General features: G+C 42.7%; 1 protein-coding gene across 3 annotated transcripts in view; it reads right to left on the reverse strand.

The window, feature by feature from the left end:
- Positions 1-21910, reverse strand: part of AFF3 (ALF transcription elongation factor 3) — a 456198-nt gene that overhangs the window by 285437 nt on the left and 148851 nt on the right. The window lies entirely within an intron of this gene.

Here is a 21910-nt window from a genome sequence, read left to right on the forward strand (position 1 = left end):
GCATCTACATTATGTGATATAAATATGTATTATATGTCTGTGTATAGGACTATCACAGCCTTGCATAGCATAATATAACATTCTGAACTGCATGGGGAACATGGGAGATAAGACTAGTATTTCTAAATCCAAGACCATAAATATCTGCCTTGTTTCATGATCTGACTGTATTTTTATCAACGATATTGGTATTAACAGAAGCTGGGGGTGGAATCATTTAATTTTGGATTGGCTCCTCGCTGCACATCACCTACCAGTTTTGAAGTATTCTCTAAGTGGACATTTTCCCTTGGGATGGCAAGCGATCAAACCAACTATTTCTTATTTTGATCAGGAGTCTATTATACATAGTGAATAATGAGTTCAGAGCAATACCCTTTAATTAGAAATGGTATGTTGATAATTTAGTAATAGGTAAAAGTAAAGTCCTGTCAGGTTGTTTAAGTTCAGATATGCAGAGGATTTAGTGCCTTGGAGGCAAGATTTTATTTTAAAAAAATCAGCATGTATTTTATCATCACTTCATTTGTAGCTAGGTATATGACAATAAATGTACAAAAGCATTGGATAATTAAAGAATGATTCATCACTCTTTATGGACGAGCCGCACGCTAGTTAAGCGCGCCAGGAAAAAAAAAAGATGACTGCACCATGCCATATTAGGCTTTTTAATACTTATTTTAAATTTCCCCCATCTCCTAATAAATCTATGCTAGTGCTTCCGGAGTATTGGATCCAACTGAACAGTGCTAACAGATTTACCCCATGTTTAATGTAATAATTACAGAGCTCACAGTTACAGCAGCAGTCTGTGTTCTATAAAGTCAATTAGTCAAAAATCCTGCTTCTAGAAGAGAGTCTTCCTCTCTACTAGTATGAATCTAAGTAACTATTTAATGCTTTTTACAGGAATGTGGTCCAGTCCAGTAAAACACTTAAATATGTGCTTAATTTTAAGTGCAAGTAGTCTCAGTCTCTGAAATCAGTGGGACTACTGACCTTAAAGTTATGCATACTCTTAAATGCTTTGCTGGATCAGACCTGCTCTTATTTCACACACAAACTCTATAAAAATATTTTAATTATATAATCCCTGCAATGAAAGTATTCTCTGGTTTACTCAGACTTCATGGAGCTAGGGAAAATGATCCTTCTGGAGAAGATTAATCTTGAGGAAGCTTGTAGTCAATCACCTGTTAGTAGGTTTTCAGAAATCAGGCCATTTTCATGACAATATGTCCTTCTGGATAATATTAATAATTAATTATTAAAGGACGCAGTGGCATGAAAAAAGAAAACTTTGAGAAAATACTGTTCTTTGTATTAGACGGACTTGTTGAATTTATCTGCAATGGGGAACCAAGAGAATGCAAGAACTCCTCATAAAGAAAAACATTCATAGCATAAGGCTATGAAATACTTAAGGTTCACAGCTTGTACACAGACCTTGTGCTGGCTGGCTGCACTGGAGTGAATTTCACCCTTGGTATATACCAGCGTTTCTTAAACTGTGTTCCATGGCACACCAGTATGCCGTAAGGCAGTCAGAGGTGTGCCGCAGCGAGAACAGAAAAAATACTGCCCCACCCGCCCAACCCCTGCAGAGCCCATAGACAGCTCCTGCTGTGGCTGCCCCTCCTTCCCCCCCAGCCCACAGGATGGCCCCTGTCCCATGGGGCCTCCACTGCAGCATAGCCTCCTCCTCCTCCTCCACGTGTGCAGGCGGCCACTTCTACAGCGGCCGCTGCTGCTGGGAGGGCGAGCGGTGGCAAGAGCTGAGGAGCAGCTCCCAAACCTTGGCATTTTAAAACTGCCGCCTGTGGGGAACCCAGCTCAGTCTCTGCCACGCTCCCCACCTATGGGGTATGCTCGGGATCTGCTGCCCTCCATGCACGGCTGCTCTCTCTCCCCTGTGCCCCTCCCCAGCCTGCTGTGGAAGCGGCAGAATTTAATCTGGCGGGGACAGTCAGGGTTTCTACTCTCCCCCCACCCCCGCCCTGCCAGCGGGAAACCTGACCTGGTGCTGCAGCTGCACAGGGTTCCCCGCTGCATGGGCAGCGGACTGGGGGGAAACTGAGCTCGCCACACTCCCCCCTCCTCCACCCAGAGGAGAAAGCTCCCTGGAGGCTTTCCCTTCAGCAGCAGGGTGCCAAGCCAGGTAAGTGTCCCCCTCATGTCCAGACCCTGCACCCCCCCCCTCCCCCCCCCTGCCAAGACCCTGCATTCCATGCTTGCTCTGACATCCTGCTCCAAGTCCCCTCCTGCACCCTCCCTCCTGGCCAGACACCCTGCCTCGAGACCCTCCCTCCTGGTCCAGTGGGGGTTGGTTTTTTTTTGTTTGCTTGACAAATTTTCCCTGGGGGCTGTTTTTTTTTTTTTCCCTCAACAAAAAAAAATCCTTGGTGTTCCCTGTATATTGTTTGGTGTTCCTCAGTCTTAAAAAGTTTAAGAAACACTGGCATATATAGTACTTCTCATCTTTTCCTCTGAGTAGAGGTCTTGAAAAATACTAATCCTCCTCCAAGTAACAATAATGATCATAAGTACTGGAACTAGGTTAAAACTGATGTTGCCACAATCACTGATGTGAAGTAGTTTCCACTGCATATAGACGTCAGAGTTTTGTTCAATGGCTCTTAGCACCCCCACTATAAAAACTGTTCTAGAACCCAGATGGCGATGTGTAGAGCTCTACAAATCTGAGGGTATCCGCTTTATATCTGAGGTTATCTGCATCCACGGATGGCGATGCAAAGAGCTGCAGCCCAATTTTTGTGGATATGGATGCAGATGCTGATGCAAATTTTGTATCTAGAACCCTGAAAATTTGCAGACATTTGCTTTATATCCATGGGTATCTGTAACCGCGGATGTCAGTGTGGATGTCCGCAGCTCATTTTCGCAGATACATATGCAGATACAAAATTTGTATCTGAACAGGACTTTAATGATTTGCCATCAGTTCTTGTAGCTAGTACAGGGGACTTCTGTATGTAAGATAAAAAAGGAATCCAGGAAAATCTCAGATGAAGTGAGAGTTAAAAACTGCCGAGCTATTCCCTCCGCTGTTGGTTCTGCAAGAATAACTTTATAAAGCTAGCAGCATGACAACAAAATTGGAGCAGCCATTGGTGGTTATTTCATTGTACAACTCTAGTGAATTGGAGAGGGTCTTAGACTTAAATGTCAGCTTGTACAATTGTAAAAATGTGTAATTCACATTAGGGATATGAAAGGTTAACCTGTTAACCAGTAAACATCACCCTTACTGGGTGATGCTTACTGGTTCCAGTTAACTGGTGGGGGCTGGAGCAGCCTCCCGTCCACCACATGCAAGGAACTGCTCCAACCCCACGGGACCTGCGGTGGACAGAGACACTCCAGTCCAGCGAGAGCAGCCCCTGTTCGTGATGGGCCCTACCTGTAGCACGGAGGCCACTCCAGCCTGGCCACAGTGGGTAGGGGAGCTGCTTCAGCCTAGCTCTACCAGTCCTCCCTTATATCGGTTAACCAGTTAAACAGTACATTTCACTGGTTAACCAATTAAACAGGATTTTACATCCCTAATACACATTTAATTTTTGAAAGGTAACTGGGAACAAACAGGTAACATTTCAGGGTTTTATGCTTGTGGTTCACAAATTTTGATCTACTAAGAAAAAATTCCCATCTCCCAAAATTTCAGGCACTGGAGAACTCAAACACTGTTATATCTTTACTCTTCCAAAATACAACTGTTCTACAGGCTTCACTGCTTTATGCAAACATGAAGTGTGTGTACACACACACACACACACACAACACACTGGGTTGTTGGGTTTAGTGTATGGATGCTTGATGGTATTGGAGGCCTGTGATATACAGGAGAGTCAGACAGTGTGATCTGATGGTGCCTTCTATATGCCTGTAAAAAGCCCTACATCTTCTTTTCAATGTATTGTCCGAGTAACATAGACTCTGTACTGTGGATGAGAGAGGGGAAGACTATTCCACAGGCCACAAAAAACAGTAGCAGAGTAGTTTTTGGAGTCTTACTGATGTGGCAGCCTCTTTGCCTTCACAGGGAGATGGCCCCTCCCATCTACAAAACCTGTTTCCTGCTGGAGTACTGAAGGGTTCCAAAGACCACAAACTTTATAGAGCCCTGGGTCTATGCTGTTTGTATGGTCTCTTTGAATCCTACCCTTCCCCCTCCGAATGAAGCCTAACAGCTACATTCAGATCCTTCAGGGACAGGAAGGCAAGATTTGCTCCTATATGTGTGCCTAATCCCCACTGACATCAACAAGAGCTATCAATTAAGAGGAGCATTTAATACGTCTTAATATTTCCTTGTTTGTTTCAGATCACTATCATCTATCCATTTGCCTTATATCAAGTCAATACCAATCCAGGTCTCATAAAAATGTTTTAACTGCTATATATCAAGCAGATGACAACAGTATCAGTATAAAAAATACATGTACTATGCAGTTTCAAAATACAGAGACAATATGAAAAAGAATACACAGCACTGTGTGATACATCATTTAAAAAAAGACATGCAATCCTAAACAGGTCCTTTTCATTGACAGTATTAGATGTATATTTGTGGATTTTTTTTTTTTTTTTTGAAACAAAGGTCACTTACTTAGCTACAGATAAATAAAAATTCACAAGCATCCCCAGCAAAATCAATACAAGTACTAAAATATCTAAGTTCATAATAAATTTTTGTTCCTCATGCTCAGGAATGTCAGTATTTACTGGAACCACTGATGGCAGATATTTCAGAACAGTATTGATTTTGCCACTGAAGTGTGACTAAAGGGATAAATAAACTGCTCTTGGGGTCAATTGATCCATTTATCTTCACTGTTATTTTACAAAAAGTCAAAACAGTGTAAACTTTGATAAATAAATGTTATAATGAAAGAAATACTGTTGATACAGAGATTTTGGGGACAGTGGAAAAATGGCTAGTCTATTACCAATGCGCTGCAAAATCAAGATTACTTTTAGGATGCTCTGATATTAACAGAGAACACAGAAAATGTCATTTCACAAATGAAGCACAGTGAAAAGAGTTCAAAATGATGAATGCCATTCTAGTACTCATGGAATGTTCACAATAGGGAAAAAGCATTTTTAAAACTGCAAGGAACTTGTATCTCTGTTGCACTTTGTAAAGCTACTTCACTGTAGCTCTTTCTGCTATGTTAAAAGTAAAACATTTAGAAGCAGTTTGGGTATTTAGGATTGTGAAATAAGTAATGAGAATATGCAAAGGTTGTTTATAAAGCTTTAAATGTAAAACAAAGCAAAAGCTATTTCAAAACGTCACAATGATCATATGAAGATTACAGTGCAAAGTCATGGAGAATCTGTTATGATGTGATTATGATGTGATATTAAAGCAGTAAGAGAATTTTAATGCAAAGATGTAGTTACAAAATTATGCTGATTAAAGTATAAGGAACTGTTGCCATGATGTCAAGAAAAAATGTCCTTTACAAGAGATATACCATATGTTTGAACAAATGGGAGCGGGGGAAATACACAAGAACAATGCTGCATTCGGGCCATTTCTTATTGGCAGCAGTTAAAAACTATAAAAAACAGTCTACCTGAAAATGAAGACGGTTGTCAAACACTCTTAGCATTAAAAAAAGAGCATGTTGGGAAGAATTCACTAGCATCAGTCATGCGAACCATCCTGATTTGCACGTGTAAGCCTCACCTTCGATCCACCTTCTAGCTGACCAATGACTTCCTCCTTGATCCAAATCTAAAGTCAGGTCTACACTAGAAAATTAGTTCAGTTTAATTATGTGGGATAAGGATATAAAAAGTCCAAAGGCCTGAGTGATGTAGTTCAGCTGACCTTAGTCCTGGTGTAGACATCACTAGGACAAAGGAAGAAATAGTTTGTTGCCCTACCTACTGCCTCTCAGAGACCTCGATTACCTATGCTGATGGGAGAACCTGTCCTGTCAATGTCAGAAGAGTCAACACAGAAGTGCTAGAAAGGTGTAGCTGTGCTCCTGTAGTATTTTAAGTATAGACAACTTTCAGTAAATTACACTTTACTCCTGCCTCTCAAAAAACAGGAGAACTGCACATGAAGTGGGATCCCCAGAGCTTAGGTTAATTACATTTTAACATTGGGATGTTTTTTCATCCCAGAGCCTGTTCACCACAACCAAGGATTTTGTTTTACATTTAAAAATCTATTAAACTCTGGGAAGAAAAATATCCCAGCTTTCACTGGAGAGTGAAAAAGAGAAATGGCAATTGCTTAAAGTGCTGCAGCTATAGCGGAGTCACTGGAAAGTAGGAAGAGATGGGAAAAAGGGCTGGGCTTGAAGCAATTTTATGAGAGGAGCTTCCTCATGAACATTTGTAAAAGTCTGCGATAAAATGAAGATAAAATGTCTATACCAAAGAGTTTTGTCAGAAAAACAGCCATTTTTCCCACAAAACTTGAGTTACGTTCACATTGCAATCGCATTTTTTCGAAAGGAAATCAAAAGAACAGAGGGGTTTTTCCGACAGTGGTAAACTCCAAAATTCTCTTTCATTTCCAAGCCAGAAGCACTCAGAGAACCCTATACAATTATGTGAACTACATGAACTGTATGAAATGACTATGTGTGATGTCAGCGTCAGCAATGGGCAAACCACCCGAGGTTTGAAAATGTATTTTAGCTCAGGAAAACTCCAAGTATTCACATTGCATGCTTATTTTAAATTTATCCAAGCCAAGAGTGCTGACAGACTTGCCAGGCCTCAGGACAAGGTAGCAGAGCTGGCTTTGCACTCCTGTAAAGAGCAGGATCTCAGGCAGAAGGAGTGAAGTAGGGGGCAGCCAGCCCTCAGTGCTGCCTGGAGCACACCATGCTCTCCCCCCGACAGTGCTCAGAGCCACCTGGAACAAAGGGCCTGGGGCTCCCCAATGCTGCTATTGAATCACTAGGCCCCAGGGCAACTGCCCCCTTCAATCCACCCTCTTGGTGGGCCTAATCCAAGCTGTCCAAAATGACACAACTCTACTACGTTCATCTACAGACCCCGCTAATAAAACTAAAAACTGTTGCTGTTTTTCCATAACTTTCTAATCTCTCCTAGCTCTCTCTCCATAGTCCTCTCGTAGGTCCTGTCTCTGTCTCTCCAACCCACAGCCATACTTCCCCCAGTTTGACCAAGAAATTTAGGGAAAGGAGAGTGTGAGTAGCGACAGGCAGGTTGTCTCTGATGGCACTAGAATCCACCAAGATCTCTCCCACCCGAGTTTGAGCTGAGCAACTAGCGTGACTTCTGGCCATAAGGAAAGGTAGCAAGATACAGTGCACTAGATGAACCTCGTTGTTATTATCTGCTTATAGGCTTAAGCTCCCTAGGTTCCTTTATATCGTCAACCCTTTACACCCAAGCAGTTAGTCCATATTTGGGGTCTTGTGCATTGTTTCCGTTAGGAGGAAAAATTGCTGATAAAGTCAGATACCCCTCCTAGGGTATGTCTACACTACCCTGCTAGTTCGAACTAGCGGGGGTAATGTAGTCATCCGCAGTTGCAAATGAAGCCCAGGATTTGAATTTCCCAGGCTTCATTTGCATGAAGCCGGACGGTGCCATTTTTAAATGCCAGCTAGGTCGGACCCCGTGCCGCACGGCTACACGTGGCATGGACTAGCTAGTTCGGATTAGTCTTCTAATCCGAACTAGCTAGTCCGTGCTGCATGTAGCCGCGCGGCACGGGGTCCGACCTAGCCGGCATTTGAAAATGGCACCGGCCGGCTTCATGCAAATGAAGCCCGGGAAATTCAAATCCCGGGCTTCATTTGCAACTGCGGATGACTACATTACCCCCCCTAGTTCGAACTAGCGGGGTAGTGTAGACATACCCCTATTTATTTACAAAGAATGTACATAAAGTGCAATTTCTGTGAGCATAGTAAGTAGCAAACAACAAAAGACAGTTTCCTTGCCCTCAGTCCCCAGCATCTTTCCTGCCATTACTGCCCAAAAGTGGTCGTGTTCAGCTTTGTCTCAGTGTCACACTAGATATGCTTCTCTGGCATTCACACACATTGACTTTTAGCAACAGGGTTGTGTTGACACAGCCTTGTCACTAAAAGCTGCCTAGGGCAGACATACCCGTATAGCTATGCCACTGTCAGTTCACTAGTGTAGATCTGGTCAATATTATTTCTCAGTCTTCAGTGATGTTTTCATCTCCTCTCAATTCAAGGGCAACTAAAATGATTAGGGGTTTGGAACGGGTCCCATATGAAGAGTGGTTAAAGCTACTGGGGCTTTTCAGTTTAGAAAAGAGGAGACTTAGGGGGGATATGATAGAGGTATATAAAATCATGAGTGGTGTGGAGAGGGTGAATAAAGAAAAGCTATTTATTCATTCCCATAATAGAAGAACTAGAGGACACCAAATTAAGTTAATGGGTAGCAGGTTTAAAACTAATAAAAGAAAGTTCTTCTTCACACAGTGTATAGTCAGCCTGTGGAACTCCTTGCCAGAGGAGGCTGTGAAGGCTAGGACTATAACAGATCTTAAAGAGAAGCTAGATAATTTCCTGGAAGTTAGGTCCATAAAAAGCTATTAGCCAGGGGATAGAAATGGTGTCCCTGTCCTCTGTCAGAGGCTGAAGAAGGATGGCAGGAGACAAATCACTTGAACATTGTCTTCGGTCCACCCCCTCTGGGACACCTCGTGCAGGCCACTGTCGGCAGACAGGCTACTGGGCTAGATGGATCTTTGGTATGATCCAGTACGGCCATTCTTATGTTAAAATTGTACAGATTTCATTAATGAGCTATCTACTTTCCTCTGACAGTGCTCAATCCAGAATTTGCTGATGTCAATGGGAGCATTGCTATTGACTTCAGTAGGTAGAAAATGAAAGCCCAGTCATTCAGAAAGAAATTCTTGAGACTACAGACCATGCACAGATCCATGTATAACCCTCCAGATGCCTTCCTGCAGCTTCCTCCCTTGCTGTCATGTCGGAATCTTGAAGAATCCAGAGCTGAAAGTGTGGTGTGTTCAAAATTGTGGTAAAATTATATGCTAAAATGTCACTTTAACTTTCAGACATTTTCCTGGTCCTGTTTGCAGGCTAGGAGGCTTTGCAGAGAAGCCTGCCATCTGCATTTAGCAAGTTAGTATACAGAAAGTCAGCGTAGAATAAAGTGTTTTGAGTAGAAATATGAACAAGGAACACAACTGAATCAAATGAAGACAGGTTGGTATAAGGGAGGTAAGGATGACATGACATGCTGGGGCCAAGTAGGAGAACACTGCAGAGACTGAAATGAGGAAAAGAGAGTGGATGAAGTCAGAGCACAGATATATTGATGTCAGAACTCCAACGCCAGATAATATCATGCTATCTTTTGGATCCCGATCCTAATAAAGTTAATGGCAAAACTGCCATTGACTTCAATGGGAGCAGGTTTTGTGTAGTCTCTTGTTAGAAGATTGCTTTTAACATACACTATCCCCATCTGTTATATCTTTAACTGCATTCATGCCTGCTGATTGTTTTAAAATCACATCATTTTACAATTGCATTGAACTCATTCTTAATTTCAGGTTTGCAAACTGAGTTGCTCAGTTTTAGCACTTTTTTTTTTTTTTTTTTACAAACAGTGAAACAAGGCTCTCTATTTCTCGTTGTAATTTTAAAATCCCCCATAGACTGTCATTATTTTTACTTAGCAGTTTATTTACTGGCAACTGCGTTAGTTAAAGATTCCAATAAACCCAATGAACAATTAAATTGTGCACTTTCTTACACTTAAGCAATCCATTTTTTTTAAGAGTCCAGTCAGTCAGGTCCCAACCTGCAAACACTAACCCACAGGAGCGGTATTACACTGAACTCAACAGGACAACTCCCACATGTAGAGTTAAGCACATAAATAAATGTTTGCAGGATCAGAGGGTAAGAAACTGTTGTGATGATAAGTTATAATAATACTTAATTATAATAAAAACTAATTTGGTATTTATACAGATATTATAATGTACTATATATTGCACTTCCATTGCAGTGCAGTTGTAATTCTGCATTTTTATTCCCTTTACTTGACAAATTAGTTGATGGACTTTGCTCTACACTATGGAAGAATATTAAAATAGGTCTAGGTAATTTCAGATTGAAGGCACAAAGGAATGCTTATTTTGGGAGTTCCAACCCTTTTATCACTATTACAATATTTTGCAAAACAAAAATACAATCCGCCTACTCTACATTTACTCCTGATGAATGTTGCATAAAAAAGCCTCCGCCTGAGCTCACTAGATTTATATACATGGATTTTCTGAAGCTACACTAAACTGTAAGGTCTAAGGTTTTAAACTGCAACTCATTGTGATTTGTCAAACTTTGTGATCTGTGTAACGCTCAGCCATCTTGCTTGTAACTTTCCCTAAGCTGCATTCTCCCCTGAGTGAATGGAGAGAGTGTGAGAGTGTGTTTGAAGAAAGCTTGGAACAATGGAGCACATTTCAATGAATCATCTCAGTCTGGGCATGCTCCCTGCTGGATAAAGGGAAGTCTGGACATGCTCCCTGATGACAAGGTGAATGAGTCACAGGAGCCATTCAGACACTATATAAATAGAGGGAGCACAGGTGAGACACTCTCTTTTTTCTTTCCCCTCATCCTGAGAGGCTCCTCTCCAGTGTCTCTCCTGACCAGCTTCCCCAGCCATGATGAGCAGACAGACCCTCCAGGATCCACATGCCTTGTCTCCTTCTGTAACCCATATGTCTGTGTAAGTGTGTGAGTGCCTGAGGGCAGGAATGAATGGGTGTGAATGAGTGAATGAATGGAGGGGTGTGTGCTTGCTTGCTTGCTTCCTTGTCTCTGTGTGTGTGTGTCTGAGAGAGAGAGTTCTATCTTCTTTAGTTTAAACCTTTGGTGGCTGCTTTCTCCTCTTTAGTTTTACCTAGTAGAAATAAACCCATACTAGTGTAACCCTGGGCGGTCTCCAGTGAGAATATTTTTGGGGTAACAATGAACACCTACTGTATCAAATACCACAACCCCCAACTTAAACCTGTCCAACACATTATCAATAAACTACAGCCTATATTGGAACAGGATACCATACTCAAAGAGGCTCTGGGAGACAGACCCATAGTCTCCTATAGACAACCACCTAACCTCAAGATGATTCTTACCAGCCACCACAGGACATACCACACTAATACCAACCCTGGTACCTTCCCTTGCAACAAACCTCGTTGCCAGCGTTGTCCACATATTCATTCTGCTGATACCATTATTGGACCTAACCAAGTGAGTTATAAGATCAAGAACACATATTCCTGCGCATCCAGAAATATAATCTATGCTATCATGTGCCGAAAGTGTCCGTCTGCTATGTACATTGGACAAACGTCTCAGACACTTCGCCAAAGGATTAATGCCCACAAAACAGATATCAGACAAGATCACAAAGAGAAAACAGTTTCTTGCCATTTTAACCAGAAAGGACACTCTCTCAATGACTTAACCACCTGCATTCTGCTACAAAGACCTTTTACATCTGCACTTGAAAGGGAATCCTCTGAACTGTCATTCATGTTAAAATTCGACACTTTACAAAAAGGACTTAACAAACATTTGAACTATCTCACCCATTACCAAGACAGTTTCCCCAATTATCACCTCTAATACCATTAACTCACAAACATCCCACTCTCCCTACCTCTAATATCATCAATTCACAGACACTTACCTTCCTTCCTCCCCCCCTCCCCCCCCCCCCCCCCCCCCCCCGGCATGCATCCTCCTCCTGTTCTGCAATGTGATTTGTCCTTTTCATATTTGTTCATTTTTTTTAATTGTATCCTTTGGTATATATGGTTGTGACTACTTTCTTCCACTATTTGATCTGAGGAAGTGGGTCTGGCCCACGAAAGCTCATCATCTAATAAACCATCTTGTTAGTCTTTAAAGTGCTACATTGTCCTGCATTTTGCTTCAGCTACCCCAGACTAACACGGCTACATCTCTATCACAACACTGTGTGTGTGAAACCAAACAATCTCTGTGCTCCCAAACTCACACAGAAAAATGATGAAAGACAAAAAACATTATCACATGTGGGGACACACTTTACACAAAGTGATTACCCCATGTCTGACCAATCAGTCCTCATCCTCAAAGGAAACCTGCACAACATCCTCAAAAGATTCCCAGGGGAACTTAAATTCATAACTCTGCTAGACATTAAACATCATGGTCTCAGAGACACTGGTTTTATGACTCATTGCAAAAGTTGTATCCTACTAATCTTTCTGTGTTCTATTACTGCAGTGGTGTGAATTTCCCACTTCATTTTAAGTGGTTCCTTGTGGCATGTGTTGATCCCTTACGTTTAACAATTTGTTCCACCTTGAATTAACCTTTAGCACTCTGGGGTTATATTTTCCAGATCTTAAGAGCAGCTCTCTTGTAGTTTGAAAGCTTGTCTCTTCCACCATCAAAGATGGTCCAGTAAAAGATACTCTACTTTCTCATTCTGAGTAACAGAAAAGCACTTGGTGAGATCGTGATGAATAATACATATTATTTAAAAATAAAATAATAAAAATTAGGTTTTCACAGTCTTGGCCTTGGGTGCATAATCCTGGAAAATAGAAAAATGCCAGCAAACCAGCACACAACTGGAAATATTGCTAATTGACTAGTCTACATGAGCAACTCAAAATCCCTGGCAAATGGTCGAGTAATTAAACAAGGATGAACTGCACTGACATGCACTAGACTCAGTCTCCAGAAGTATGATTGATCTGGCTTTGGCTTCTTTTAAATATTTGATGCTGGTGCTCAGAACGGTTACCACTAACAGAAAGGCTGCTTAACTTTATTATGACATCGCCAGGACCTGAAAAGATCTTCATCACTCTCAGTCATTCCAGGGTCAGGGTAACTGCTCTTTCCTTTAAAAGAATCACGTCAGCACAAATTTCAGATAAAACTGAACTGCTATTGATTCAGTTTTCAGGGTGAAAAATGCACATCAAGCAGTCACAGATGTTATTTTGTTGACTGAAACTTGCGTTTAAAATGTGAATATTCAGGATGCTGCTAGCTCTCAGTCCCATGCTGACTCTCTGATTCCATTACTGGGTATTTAAGCAGTACTATGACCTCAAGGATTACCATACTTCATACATTTGTGCAGCATAAGCATAAATAGCTGACCCAATCACAGTTTGATTTTATACAAAAAAGAAGAGAAAAATAATCTCATCCACCAGAAGCCATAAATGGGAAGTAGTGCCGATATGCATGATTCTTCTGACGTCAAATGGAACCGAAATTTTTGAACTTACAGCAGACAAGTATTAATCAGTTACTTGCTTTGTTCAATAGTGGCAAGTGTCCAAAATGCAGAGGTGGCCAGGGGTAGGATGGGGACGAACGGAGCGAGGGAGCTGCAGGTAGAATGTATCCTTCCCTCCCATCTCCCCACTAAGGAATATCATATTGTAAGTGACCTTGCTGCAGGGTGTCACTTTGAATGGTAGTGGCCATGCTGGGTGTTTGATATGATCAAAGGCAAGTGCCATAGACATTCAAAGCACTAGACTCTTCCGGCCCTAGACCCTGCAGATTCCTAAAAAAGTTCACATGCATAAGTAGCAAAGTGAATTCCTTTACTAGAGGACCTGCCAGAAATAAAACACCCCAAGACATGCTTGCGTTAAAGTTACCAAAAAGAATAGTAAATTCAACATTCCTCATGTCCTTGCTCTCAAAGGCAGTCAAGTACAAAACTAAGAAGACAGAACCTCAAGTCCAGTGTCAGAGGTAGTCCCTCGAGGCCACCCCTCTCCCAGAGGCAATCACACACTTAGCTTACAGGCCTCCCAGCCCAAGTCCAGTACTTCTGTCTGTCCCGTTTTGCACAGCTCACTTGTTTGCATTCTATTCCTGTGCCTATGCTGGCCCCCTTGCCAATCCCAGCCTGGCTCTCAGCCTTTTAATCCAAATGCCTAAACTGCCAAGATTGCTGTGTGCAATCATCTCCCAGGCGCTGTATCTCCTTGTGCAACCACCAGGCCCTGCTTCAATACACCTCAGCCAGCCTGCCCCTGGCCTAGCCACTGTATTCTTCCCTCTAGCCTGGCTTCTTCCCCATTACTGTACACAGCTTCTCCTCCCCCACCACCACATGCAGGGGATGCATTTCCCTGACGTCTACAAGCCCTGGTATACAAACGTTCCATTTCAGTTACTTCCTCCTACCCCTTTCCCAGAACCCAACTCACAGGCATTGCATAAAGGACAATCAAGGAATTGTGTTCCTGGTCATGTTTTAGAAAGGTTTGAAGATGGAGTTTGTGGCAGGGACAGGAGGAGAAATCACAGACAGGTATCTGTTCCAAATGTCTGACAAAGATCTGCTGACCCCTGTCCAATAGATGTACCCCCATCTCCAAGAGAGAGTGCGGTGTCAGAGCCTGTAATGTTTCTCTGCCATGAAATACACATCTTCTGGGCAACCATAAGCCCTTTAATTTCCGGATAAACATTCTTCCAACCCTTGTGAACAGCTTTCATATTGTCACTGTGGCAATTATTCAGAGACTCAGCCAAATCCAAGAAAACTACCAAAGCTCCTGGACACAAACCTATGATGAAGTCCAAATTACTCTCATACACTGAAAGATCAGGAGTAAAGCCAAGGTCATTTCCCTCCATGTGAACCATCACCATGTCCAGTAGATCCCAACCTCTGCAGTCACCGGTTAATCATTGCAGATTAGGTAAAACATGATGCCAGTGCAGATCACCTCTCTCCACCCAAACTAGCCATCTCTAAGCCATGTTGTCCTGCAAACTTCTGCAACCTCGTGACCTAGGAATTGCCCAAATCCACACATTGGCAACCTTGGCAGCACATATACTTCTTTTTCAGTGGTCAGGGTACCTGCGCTGCCAGTTTCAAATATCTATGCTATGTGGCTTTTGCAAACATCACATTAGTGTGCCCTGAGCTACTTGTCCACACTAACAAAATACAGATTTTTCTCAAACAAACAATTCAAGGCTTGCCTGCCACCGATTGTCATTTCCCATCACTCCACAGCAGCAACCTCTGTCCTTGTCCCAGGACTCCCTCCTCCCATATTCCTTCCACACACAAAAAGTCCTTTATCTCCAGTTCTTCCCCACCCAGCATAACAAAAATGTTGGTCAGACAAGCTGCCAGCTATTCTGCTGAGCTCACAGGAACCCTCCAGATACAATCCAACCAGGCTATTATAACAGAGACAACTTGCACAGGGACAACAGAGGTTATTAACCCTTTATTGTGCAGGTATAAAAAGGTTCAGGCTAGAAATGGAATCAGGCATTTACATGTCCTCAAACTACCCATGCAAATATAAAGAGGCTGCATAGAAACCTTCTCACTTTTTTTCTATATTGCTGCATGTGAATGGTAACCCTTCCTGCACATCTGAGCCAACAAAGAGGTGTGCACAGTTTGGGTCCTCCCAAAGAGTTAGTGGTACCATTCACAGGCTTGGGTAAAAATTGACAAATTGAGACCATGTGACCATGTCACTGCAATAGAATCATTCCTAGAATGAATGAATGAATATATTTTTTTAAAGTCCCTACAAACTTTATGGAAAAGTCTTATATTTCCCCAGCCCCTCTACCTTAATGACCCAAAATTGGATTACGAATCCTACCCTGAGGCACATCAAATTTCAAAGAAATCTGACTTAACATGTCAATTTTTGGAGGACTTGGAAAGGTCAATCTTTAAATAGAAAACGGGAGACAACCTCAGCTACCATGCTAATGCTTGCCGTGCCAATATAATGTAGCTTGTGTTATGTGGTATATTGCTATTTCCTGCAGGACATGGAACCATAACAGCAGTAACAACAAGAAGCATGTGCAGAAGATCCGAAATAGCTGCATAGAAACCTAATCTACCTCAGAAACCTTCTCCCTCTGCTTCATTCAGTTTCTGGTCCTGCAAGATGAGAAGTGCACATGTCTGTATTAAAACCCAGAGGCAGATGCAGAAACACCATGAAGTCCTCTGTGATGCAGGAGGTATGCACCTCCAGCAACACATCAGCCACTCTGCACTATTCCCATGTTTGGTAACACATAGCCCTATAATAGCTACACATTGTCTTGTTCAGATACCATGATACACAAGAATGAGTGATAAATTAAGGGGCCCATTTTCAATCAATTTTTGTTTTGTTTAATCTGCTTCAGGTGTTTTTTATTAAAGTCATAATTTTTCTCCTTAATTATGGAGAAAATTAAATTGTTGACTTTAATGCATATTTTAACCACCCCCTCCTCATAAAAAAAAGTTAGCTGGAATGACCTGTGCTGGAATTAGAAGAAAGAAGTGGAAGGTGAGGGGGCAAGTATGCCACATTTTAGAAAGTGAGTGAGCCATTAATTCTTATGTCTGTATGGTTCTGTTTCAGAATCAAGTTTTTTCTGTACAATAGCAGAGATTATAAAATATTACACTGAAATAGATAGGTTCCAGCTACTCAAAGTGCAGGGCTGCTGTAGCATTACTCATCCAAAATGGAACCGTTTTTTCTCACTTGTGCAATTCTGAATAGCTATGGAATGTGATTTGCATAAGTAAATTGTAACCATACATTGTGCAAGTTCCTGTATTTTCATTGGATGACTGATACTCTATTGGCCAAAGACTGAAGGATTTGCATAATCACCAGATGGCTATTTCTTAGTAACCGGAGTGTGAACATACAACTGTATCTGACTTGACTGGCTCCCCTGTTGAGAATACTACAATTCGGAGAATTTTGTGCCACGGAGCACCACTGTATTTCTGCAGAATTTATGATCTGCACAGAATTGGTGCTGCAGAGCTTCTGGCCACTACTAGGGGCCTCTGGACCTGACAGAGCCAGCTCTTCAGCTCACAAATAGAAGATATTTCCTGAGGTCAGAGCTAGAGGGTTCCTAGCAGCTGCAGTTCCCAGCATGCTCTGAAGGAAGGAAATGGCTTGCAGGAAATGCTGTAGAAACCTGGGATCCAGGATCAGGCTGTTTCTCTCTCTGGATTTCTGGGCTGTGGGAGACAGAGGATGTGAGCATATGGGCTCCCCACAGCTGAGCTCTGGGGTGCAAGTGTCTGCGTTAGGAGAGCCTCACAGTTGAGCTCAAGGAGAGAGGGGTGTAAGTGTCTGGGGTGTGCAATGGCTGGGTTCTGTCATGGGTGTCTGGTTCTGGGATAGGGCCCACAACTGGGCTTTGTGGGGAAGGAAAGAAAAACAGGAACTGAGTTATTTCTATAACTCTGTTCCTGGAAGACTCTTTTTTTGTTGTCTATATTGTTACAGACACAACTGCTGACAGGTATTTTGAAACAAATTACCTAAAATAACTCGTCCCAGCATGATTATATAGAGCCCCGCAAATGTGCAGATATCCACTTTATATCTATGGCTATCCGCATCCATAGATGTTAATGCAGCTATCCATTGCTCACTTTGGGATACACATTTTGTATCATGCAGGGCTCTCTATATACAGATATTTTGGCAAAAAGAATATATAGAATTTTGCAGAATTTTAAAATTACATTTCTGGCAGAGAATAGCCACAGGAGTAGAATATTTAAACGGTTTGCCCAAAACTGGAATGCCACATCCAGACTGGAGGCTGACTTTTCTTAACAAGAATAAGCATGTTTTTAGTTAAAGTCCTTGGTCTTTTGCATTCATTCATGTTTATTAACCCCAGTATTCAGTTATTTCCAAATAACATTTCAAAATTTTTTAAAATTCCTAAGTCTTAAGTAGCAATTTAGTGTCAGGATGTCACAACAATTTAATGTCAGAACTAATTTAGTTTAATGAACTATCCCATGGATAATATCCAAAATTTCCAAAACTAATACCAATTTACAGGCATAATCCAGGGTTTCCTAATGGACTCATCAATAGATGTATAAGCCCATTACTGATCTCTCTCATGCATGCATACATGGAATCTGCAGAACAATATTCTATAGGTGCTGTTGTAGGCCAATAAACTATTTCAAGGCCTCCTCTCTGACTGTTGTGGGTACCATGCAATTCACCTTTGAATCCATATTTGGGACACTATGTTATGATATAAGCATGGTAAACGATAATTAACATCCCTAGTGAAAACATGTATAAAATGTTAACTGGTTAAATGTTAGATTTAACTGGTTAACCTTGGAACAGCCTCCCTCCTCCTAGGGCATGGCAGGCTGCTCTGGCCAGGCTGGGTTGGTGGGAACTCTCTGGCTGGGATGGGCCCACCGCACCACCCCATGGGCAGGGAGCTGCTCTACAGTGCAGCACAGCAGGCCCACCTGGGATGGAGCAGCCCCTGACCCCCAGCATGACGCCGATATGGGACTACTCCAGCCCAGTCCGGCCTGATGCAGTGTGCCACAGATAGAGGGCTGATCCAGCATGGCCAGACCCACAGAGCTGTGCTAAGGACAGGCAGCTGCTCCAGTTAACACTGGTTAACCAGTTACCCATAAGCATTACCCAATAAGGTCAATGCTTAGTGGATAACCAGTTAACCAATAACCCCTTTACATCGCTAGTTTTTACCACAGTTGCGCAAAGGGGAGTCTTTGATTTTCCACTTGTGCATCAAGTAGACGCATCTTCTCTGGCAGGGGTGGGGAACCTTTCTGGGGATGGGGGCCAGTGACCCACAAAAAAATCAGTTGGGGGCCACACACAAGGAAAAAACCACCCACCTTCACTGACCTGGCCCTCAACTGAGGAGCGCACACGCGCGCGCGCGCACACACACACACACACAAAGAGAGAGGCATTCAGCTCACTCCTGTAACTCAGGATGCCAGGGTTCCCCTTGTACTGGGGACCTGGGTTTAGTAGAATTCGCAGGGGCCCCTTAGGCTCTGGGGTGGGGCAAAATGAAGGGTTCAGTATGTGGGAGGGGGCTGCTGGGGAACAGGCAGGGAGTGGAGGTGCAGGCTCTGGGCTGGAGGTAGGGTGAAGGAATGGCCTGAGAGTGGGGGTGCAGGGTCTGGGCGTGTGGTAGGGTGCAGGAGCAGGCTGAGGGTGGAGGAGTAGGGATGTAGGGTACAGGAGTCAACTGGGGCTGCGAGGTGTGGGTGGGAGGTTGGGTGCAGGATGGGGCAGGAGATTGGGGTCATGGGGTGCTTACCTGTGCAGCTCCCAGAGTGGAGCAAAGGTGACTCCATGCCACCCTATGCTTACAGGCACTGTCTCCCCATCCCGCACTGCTACCATTGGCTGTGATTCCCAACAATGGGAGCAACAAGGGTGGAGCCTGCAGGTCAGCGCAGGGACAAAACTTCCCTACACTGCCGCTCCGCTACCTGGGACTGAGGGGGAATGGCAGCGCACAGAGCTGCTTCCCCCCCACCAGGCAGAGTTGGCCACATAGGGGCTTTAGCGCTGGCTTCCTGCTGCTCCCTCCTCCCCCAGCTATGGCGGTTTCTTGTACATACTGGAGCACAATTGTACAAACTGGTGTACTCTGCAATTGAGGTAGTTGTTCCCCAGCTTGTTCAGGCTACCTTTTGATTAATGCTGCAAGTCTTTGCTTTATAGACTCCTTTCTTGAGGTGCTCATGAATGGTCAAATGTGCAATCAAGAATGACTCAGACACGTTGGCTTTTGTATAATTCTTTATCAAGGTGGAAAGTCAAGACAACCAGTTTGCTCAGCTTTGGTCTACGCTGCCATTTCTGGAATTTTGCAAAATTTCAAAATATTTTGCGCAGAATTTTAATTTTTGGTGCAGAATTTTTAATAGTTTAACACAGAATGCCCTTCAAAAATAAATACTGGCACACATGCAGGCTAAACCTGCTGAAGTTGAGGTTGAACTTGTCTGCCATACTGTTGTCCACTGCCTGTTTGGATGTTCACAAAAGTTGAGCAGCAATGCCACTGACTTCACCTGTGGCCTAGTGACATGTAAGGGATTTGCAGACATCTCCAGGCAAGTCTGCTTGAGTGTGAGAATTCCACTGATTATGTACATTGATGCTATTAATAGGACCAATGTAACAAGAAAGATGGTCCAGAAGTGATAACATAGTTTATTTCATTGTTATAAATTATAGGCACACTTTTAAAAAAATATTTTTTTGCCTGACTTGGTACCTTTTTCCTACCCTTCTTCCCAATTTTCTATCAATTAACCCAGATTGATTTTTTTGTCAGATTTCCTTTGTATGATGTAGCCTTTCCTCTTCACCTCTCTTCATCCCATTGCTTCCCCATCTTCCTCCCTCCATTCTTCTTTTGCTTTCGCCTGTCAAACCTTCAAATCAAGTCTTTCATGTTACTGTCACATTTCCTCCCAACTTTTACTGAGCACTAAAATTGCTGAAACAGAAGTTGTCTAAAATTTTTTATTTAGTTTTTCCATGTACAATAGATGAAGCAAAAGAACTGGGTACCACTGCCGTTGAAATGCCAAAGGGATGGTATTTAGGATCTGTAGAAGCTATGATTCTGTAATTTATATAATGTTATACTATACATCTATCATATGGTTTATCTTTGGTAATAACTGTAAGAAAGAATAGATAGCTATGCACTCTGGAATAACACTAGCTATTTTTAAAATTATACTAATCTCTTATCTTCCCAATTGTTATTTCCATATCTTGTCTGTTAGTATAATAAAATATGTACATATTTTAAACATGAATTGTTCCATTCTGTTATGTTATATGCACTGCCAATTAGTTATCCCCAACACTATTTGCCAAACATGCAAAATAGCACAAAAATGTCTACATTTGATGCACTTTCCATAGCCCTCAATCAAGCAATGTTTACTATTACAAAAGAAATACATGTACATACTGCATTATTAGCAACAGCATGCAACACAGTAAGCCTGAAAAGCACAGAATCAAAGAAATATAGGCCTGGAAGGTACCTCAAGAGATCATCTATTCCATCCCCCAGCCCTGAGGGAAATTAAGTACATCTAGACCAGTGGTTTTGAAACTTTTTTTTCTCATGACCCAGTTGAAGAAAATTGTTGATTCCCATTACCCAACATAATTTGACTAGAATTTGGGCTACAGGGTGCCGCCGAGGACAAGAGCTTTGGAGTGTAAGGGGGGCTCTTGATTTTGGAGGGGGTCAGGACTGCAGCAGGAGGGGCTAAGCTTGAGCAGTTCCCAGTCTGCAATGCAAGTGGAGGTGCTAAGGCAGGCTTCCTGCCTCTTCTGGCACCACAGACCATACTCTGCCCCAGAAGCAGCCAGCAGTAGTTCCCAGACAGTGGGAGTTTGGAGCTAGTGCTCAGGGCAGGAGCAGTGCATGGAGCCCTGTGCAGTCTTCCTCTCCCTCACCAAAAAGCTGGGCTTGTTGCTGGCTGCTTCTGGGGTGCAGCATAGTCTGTGTGCAGAACAGTCAGGCTATGTCTAGACTGCAGGCTTATTTCGGAAGAAGCTTTTCCGGAAGAGATCTTCCGAAAAACCTTCTTCCAAAAGAGAGCGTCCACACCGCAAAAGTGCATTGAAAAAGGGATCTGTTTTTTCGAAAGATAGCATCCACACTGAATGGATGCTATCTTGCATTTCAGCTGTGATTACTATAGATAGAGTGGCCACCAGGGCACCTGTGCTTTTTCTTCTTTCCTCTTCTTTCAAAATAACTCCCTCTTCCCCGTCCACACACACCTTTTTCCAAAAGAGCTCTTTCGCAAAAAGCTTTCATTGTGGTAGAATGAGGATTACCAGTGTCAGAAAAACCCCTCTGTTCTTTCCATTTTCTTTTGGAAGAATGCGATTGCAGTGTGGACATAATTGAAGTTTTTTCGGAAAAACGGCCACTTTTCCGAAAAATCTCTGTAGTGTAGATGTACACTC

Source organism: Pelodiscus sinensis, chromosome 1 (genome assembly GCF_052426305.1).
Source record: "Pelodiscus sinensis isolate ZL-2025 chromosome 1, ASM5242630v1, whole genome shotgun sequence".
Classification (NCBI taxonomy): Eukaryota; Metazoa; Chordata; order Testudines; family Trionychidae; genus Pelodiscus; species Pelodiscus sinensis.